Below are 6337 nucleotides of genomic sequence, written 5' to 3' on the forward strand. Positions count from 1 at the left end.
CCAAAGGAGGCTTTTGATTGCTGGATTTCAATACTTCAATAGCTGGACGTTGGTAATTAGCCTCAGGAGGAGGAAATAGCCAAATAAGGGGATGGACCTTGGTGGCTAGTTTAGGAGTAATCTAATGTTTTTTAGCAAGGCACAGGAATGGGAGAAGGGCAAGGCTGCCAGAGCTATGTTTGCAAGGCCAGGGTTGGCTAGAGTCCCTTCAAAAAACAACCCTCCAGACCTCAGTAAAGGAGAATCTAACCACCATGTACTGAAGCAGATTGCTTCTAGGGGCCGGTCTTGGATCCACCCCAGCTCCTCCTTAACCACCCATGTTGTAGTTTAGTGGTGTACAACAGAACTTACACGGGAGGTTTATTGGGAGAGAAGGGAAGGGGGCGCAGAGGCATCCTCTGGGTCAAGAACTGAGGAGAGAAGAGGCAGAAGATGGGAAGGGCTTGCTTATTATAAGGGGACATAGTGCATGTGCATAGGGAGAGTTCTTTATAGCGGCAAAGCTGATGATGATGATGATGATTCTGTCAGGACCCTGAGCAGACCAGTGTAGATGCCTGAGTACTAGCAAGTGCGCATTGCACACAGGGAGTGGCTGTAGCTGATGATGTATCCTGCCAGGTCCCAAGGGCAGGCCACTTCAAATGCCTGGATGCTAACATTTCTTCCTTTTGTTTACTATAAAAAGGTGAGAAATTAGAAAGGGGTAACAGGTGAGGCAGGAATGAGGGTACTAGGTTCTTGAGACTGCTTCCTGCTGACCTTGGTCATCTTTGGGGGACCTGAGAAACCTGGGATGCTGAGATAACGTCCTGGGGATAGCTGGTAGTTTTACTGCTGTCCAGGCTCTGTGGGACCGTCTGACACCGCTTGAACCTTGCAAGATACTGGCAGGACAGAAGATAAAGTTAAGTTTGGGAGGAAATTTTTTTTCTTAGGTCCTGGTAATTAAGGGAAGGGAGTCCCAAGATCAGGGAAAGGTGGGGGTTAGGCTGTTGACTGACAGTATTTATCTGGAGTGCATCTGATCTGTTTGAGGTGGGATCCAAATCACCTCCCTGGAGCTTACAAGAATTTTTGAGTTTGCAGAGATAAGCTTTAGACACATTAGTGTTTATAATCTGTATTGAAATTTACATTGTAGAGACAGCAGCATACTCACACCTTTGGGTCACAGAGGACCCAGAAATGATTCTGATTGAAAGCATTAACATTCTTTCTTCTATCTGGAAAACTGTGAAAAGATGTTTTTAGCACAATGAAAAGCACCTTTTAAGTTTATAGTTAGAAAATAACCAAAGGGAATTTAAAACCTGAGGTTGTTGCTATAATAATAGTAGTAGTATCACATAGTGGTTTGTACTCTTCCAGAGCTAGATTAATAGCTTATCATAATTTCATAGATTAATGTTAAAACTATGGATTTTTGGAGTCTTAATATAACAGTAGCATAGCGAGGGAAAGGAACCTGAAACATTTCATTTTTTTATATACTTTAAATCACTTTCTTATTGCCACTTAAGCCTTTTTTCACTCTCAGAACTTCTTAACTTGCATTTGCATACCTTAAGTCACTTTCTTAGACCCTAAAGCATTCTTAGATCCTCACATTTTAAGCTTTCATATCCTCACATTAACTTGATACCTTCAAACACCTATCTAATTCACCAGGAGATACAGGCGGGTGATTACTGAGAACAGTCACTGTAAAGTGAGTTCCTTAAATAAAATATAGTAGGACAGGCCCATTGGGTCAAGGGAATTGGCTCAAACAAGTTGCCAAGGCATGCACATAATGTACTTGCTTATGAGCCAACGTGGAGTCTGCCTGCGGGTCTAGCAACAGGCACTGCCAGAGTTCCTGTTGCTGTCAGAGTTCCTGATCATGCCCAGCCAGTGAGGAATGACAATGCAATGCCACCAGACTGGGACACAGCCTGAGTGTTGGGAGGAAGGTATAAAAGGCCTTCCTCATTATTGAATAATGGTGTCTACTGTTTGCCTTCAACTGATTCCCAGTGTCTGTGTTGTTGATGATATGCCTTCTAACCCCTCCCCTAAGGGTGCCATTAGGACCAAGAAAAAATAAAGGAATGGTAAAATGTTGCATTGAAATCTGTTCTGTGAGTTTATCTCTTTTCTGAGTCTGGTAACAAGGTAAACTATGTCTAGACCTTGTAGTAGCTCTAGGACAGAGTGTTGTTTTAAAAATGATAAGTGGCCCTGGTTTCCATGAAGAAAGGTCATGAGGAACAAGCCACGACAAAACCCAGTATCAGAGCTTTATTGGGGGGGAGGGGGGGAGGAAACAAAAGAACCAGACCTGGGGAAGAAGCATGTGCAGAGAGAGAGAAAGATAGAAATAGTGGGGGGAAGAGAGAACAGAGAGGAAGAAGGAGGAGTCTGTCATGCATGCACTGATTGTGTGACCGTGCTGTGCATGTGTAACCAGCGCACACTGATGATGTAAGACACAAGACCCCTTACTTAGCTGCTGAACTGCGCATGTGTGGCCATGTAGCTGGAGTGGTGGTAAAATCCTAATGGAGAGAGAGGCCTGTGGCCTGAATTTTACAAAGAGAACTGAGAAGGCAGTTGAAGGCTTGGTTGCTGCTGTTAAACTGACAAGGCTAAATCTAGCCTAGTTGTCAAATACCATCAGACTTCTGAGAAGGAAATTTTACCTGAGTAAGCAGAAGTGCAGACAAAGCAGCTTCCAAATCTATTTAAAAATGGCAGAGACTTACCAGCTACCTGGACAGCCACCCCAGCGTCCTCTGTGGTCATTGGGGAACAGACTTCTCGGGCAGCATCAGTCTTTGGGTACCAGGCTCAGAAGATCTGACAGATTTTCCTGTGGAGTCAGAACTTGTGAGGGGACCAGCCTACCTTGTCTAGGCAGATCGAGGCAATCAATTCCCCAGTGTCCTGTTGTCCAGTCTGGGCAGGGGTTTGGCAGCAGTTGATGTGAAGGGCAGTTTTGCCCATTGGCAGGCATTGTCACATTTGAAGCAAGCTTCCAGATGTGGGTTCTTCTCTCCATCTGCTTTGGGTTGCTGCCAGGAGCTGGCATGTCTCTCTAATATGAAAAGCATTTTAATTAGACATTTAAAATGCCATATTCTTCTGATCTCTGAAGCATTTGAGGACGGTCTATCTATTAGGTATATCTGAATAGACAAACTTTGTTTCTAGTTACTTGTTTTAAGTTTAAACTTTGAAAACATGTACAGGGGGCTAAGTAAGGCTTATCCCTATAATTAATTATATTAGTACTTAGCACAACAATAATTAAAGAATTTGATCATTTATAAGATGACTATCTATTAACTTGTATTCCTTAACAGTGTACAATAAGCTAGCAGCTTTCATAAGACTAGGACTTTACATTCCACTCCTGTCAGAATAAATATCAAAATAAAACTTTTTTTTTTGTTGTTGTTGTTGTTTTGGTTTTTCAAGACAGGGTTTCCATGTGTAGCTTTGTGCCTTTCCTGGATCTCACTCCGTAGACCAGGCTGGCCTCAAAGTCACAGAGATCCGCCTGCCTCTGCCTCTTGAGTGCTGGGATTAAAGGCATGTGCCACCACCGCCCGGCCCAAATTAAACTTTTAATCATAGATTAATGAAAGAAGCTGAATTAGAAGTATAAGATCCCAGTTCTGTTTTCTTCTATTTGAGAGAGTTTACTTAGTGAAAAGGGGACATGTACCTTAACAGGCTTCATAGCTGCAGGAGCTGAGTAAAGAAACAGGAAGAAAGGACAGAGGGAAGGCTTGGAGAGAAAGTATGAGAAAGCTTGGACATAGGGTACCCCTTTTCACTAGCAGAAGTTGCAAAGGTCCCATAAAATATCAGGATATAGGGTGCTGGTAAGCAACCATTTGGATTGATATCTGCTGGGAGCCATCCCCAGTGGTGAGCAGGACCCAGAAGAGGATGTAAGGAATTGGCAAGGGAAGGAGGTAAGCCAGGCCATGGTGGGTGAGAATCTTTCAGCCTGACTGACTAGCAGCCAGAGTGCTTCTTTATATATACAGAATTTAGTAAGCAGGGACAGATTCATATTGTTCCAAAATATAGATCATATCATTTTTGGTTTTGGACATGTGTTTCATTTCCTCTTGCTCATCTTTTAGTCATCATTAATAAACTATGACAGAAGAGAGTTATCATTTCCAATCATTTTCCCTCAAGTTTTGACATCATTAATAAATGGAGTTATCATTTTTAGTCACTGACCCTATAACCCAATTTTTAAGAATCTAGAAGCATATGACAGCCTGTTTTCAGGCTGGTAGCTCTGGTTGCTTCAAGGATGCTAGATCAAAACAAAATCTTTAAGCCAGCCCAGGCTATTACCATGTCCAAGCAGTGTATTATTAACTCTTAATGGCAGAGTGCCCAAGAAAAGTTTCAGGCCAAAGCTACTGTAGTTATTATTCAAATTCTGGCATAATACAATGTTTATATCTTTATAGAATTTGTCTATATGTCTAATCCTAACATTCTGCTGTTCCTTGGTCACATGACACCACAGTGGCTCTGCATGTGCTTACTTTTCTAAGAAAGGGAGGTCCTGACGTCTCATTCTTTTATCATCTTTCTACTCCATTCTTTGCTCATCGATATAAGTCCCTGTGTAAAACAGAGGTAACTTCCACTAATCTAACTTCATTGCTGTATATGCCATGTAATCGCCTGAGTGTATAGTGGAAAGGGGCTTGCAATCTGATCTGTGGCCAACTCCTCTAGCCCACCGGAATCTTGTTTACCTTTTTGAGTTTACTTTGTTTGAATATTTTGTTCCTGTGTAAGTACAGGGACAGATGTTTCAGAATGTCTCCTACCCTCATAAAAAGACCTCTGGCTTCTTTATGTGTGTCGCAACCTCCAAGGCATAAGGAAGACCTTCAAGTAGATAAGGATGTCTCCCTAAAAGCAGAAGGGGTAATGTGTTCAGGACTTTCCTGGGGAATCTTAGAAGCAGTATTCCTAGGAGAAGGCATAAATGCTTCATAAGAAATTTCCCATTAATCTAATATCCCAAAATTGTACAAATATTAAAAGTCTCCCAAGTATGCAACAGGTGGAGATGAAAACCAGTGGTGGCATGGCAGCCATCATGTGGCTCAGCTTTGCTGGATCTCTGTCAAGCAACTGTGCTGGCCTTATGACTTTTGCCATTCCCATCAGATATGGCTGTGCCAGATATCTAAGGGGTACTGGGACCAGATCCGACTGCAAAGCTGGAAAAGTTTAGAAGCCCTTTGGGGTTGGGTGCTAAGTATAGAGGTCTGAGGTTTTCCAAAAGACATCCTGGGGAAGAGTTTGGACTTATAGTGCTAGGTACAGTTCCCATAAGTGAGGCAGAAAAATAAGATCCAAAGGCCTGGAATCCCCAGCATCCCAGGAATTCATGGAGGATCAGATTAAGAAGGCACAAGCTGCCCAGTGTGTCATCACACAAAGAACAGGGGCCAAGGCCTGAGTAAGGCACAGGCTGTCTTGTACATCATCATGCAAGGACAGGATGCTTAGAGCCTGCCAGAGAGACACGTGGTTGCCTGGTAGCAGGGCTTGCAGGCAGGGCCAAAAGGCAAGAAACCACACTCAAGAGACAAAGCCTCACTTGTAGGAAATGGCCAAGGGTGGCTGACAATGAAGGTGGTCAACTGTAGCCTTGAAGGCCATGGTTGGGTGTTCCCCCACCTCCAAGTACACCAGAGGGGTGGCAGATACTCAACGGTCATTCCCATGGGTCCAGGGAAGCGTTTACATGGACCAGGAGAAGGGGAACTTACCAGTCATTGCCAGTGTTGATCGGCCAGTTGGAAAAGTGAGGCTGTCACAGGTGGACTAGTTCCAGGGTCCTGGTGTGCCTCAGACTGCCGGTGGGCAGGAGGAACTGCCAGGAGAGCTTGCAGAGTCTCATGCACCAATGTTGTAATTTACTGGTGGGAGAGAGAGAGTCACACCATACAACAGAACTCACATGGGAGGTTTATTAAGAGCTGAAGAGAGAAGGGGCAGAAAATGGGAGGGGCTTGCCTATTATAAGGGGACATAGTGCATGCACATAGGGAGAGCTCTGTGCAGCATCAGAGCTGATGATGATGATGATTCTGTCAGGACCCTGAGCAAACCAGTGGAGATGCCTGAGTACTAGCAAGTACAGGTACATGCCAGGTATCCTGCCAGGTCCCCAAAGGCAGGCCAGTAAAGATGCCTTAATGCTAACATTCCCCCATCCCCCCACCCCCCCATCCTCAATCCTCTTCCTCTCTCTAGGAAATGAAGAAACAAACAGAAATATAAAACAGAAGCACAGTCT

General features: G+C 43.9%; 1 long non-coding RNA gene across 1 annotated transcript; it reads right to left on the reverse strand.

Moving 5' to 3' along the window:
* Window positions 1-2943: 2943 nt before the first annotated feature.
* LOC143267280 (uncharacterized) lies at window positions 2944-5918 on the reverse strand. Its single transcript, XR_013042261.1, has 3 exons — window positions 5808-5918; window positions 4854-4938; window positions 2944-3082 (listed from the first exon to the last, which is right to left on the reverse strand). It is a non-coding gene; the product is annotated as an uncharacterized LOC143267280 (long non-coding RNA).
* Between the last annotated feature and the right edge of the window lie 419 nt (window positions 5919-6337).

The sequence above is a fragment of the Peromyscus maniculatus genome, chromosome 9 (genome assembly GCF_049852395.1).
Source record: "Peromyscus maniculatus bairdii isolate BWxNUB_F1_BW_parent chromosome 9, HU_Pman_BW_mat_3.1, whole genome shotgun sequence".
NCBI lineage: Eukaryota > Metazoa > Chordata > Mammalia > Rodentia > Cricetidae > Peromyscus > Peromyscus maniculatus.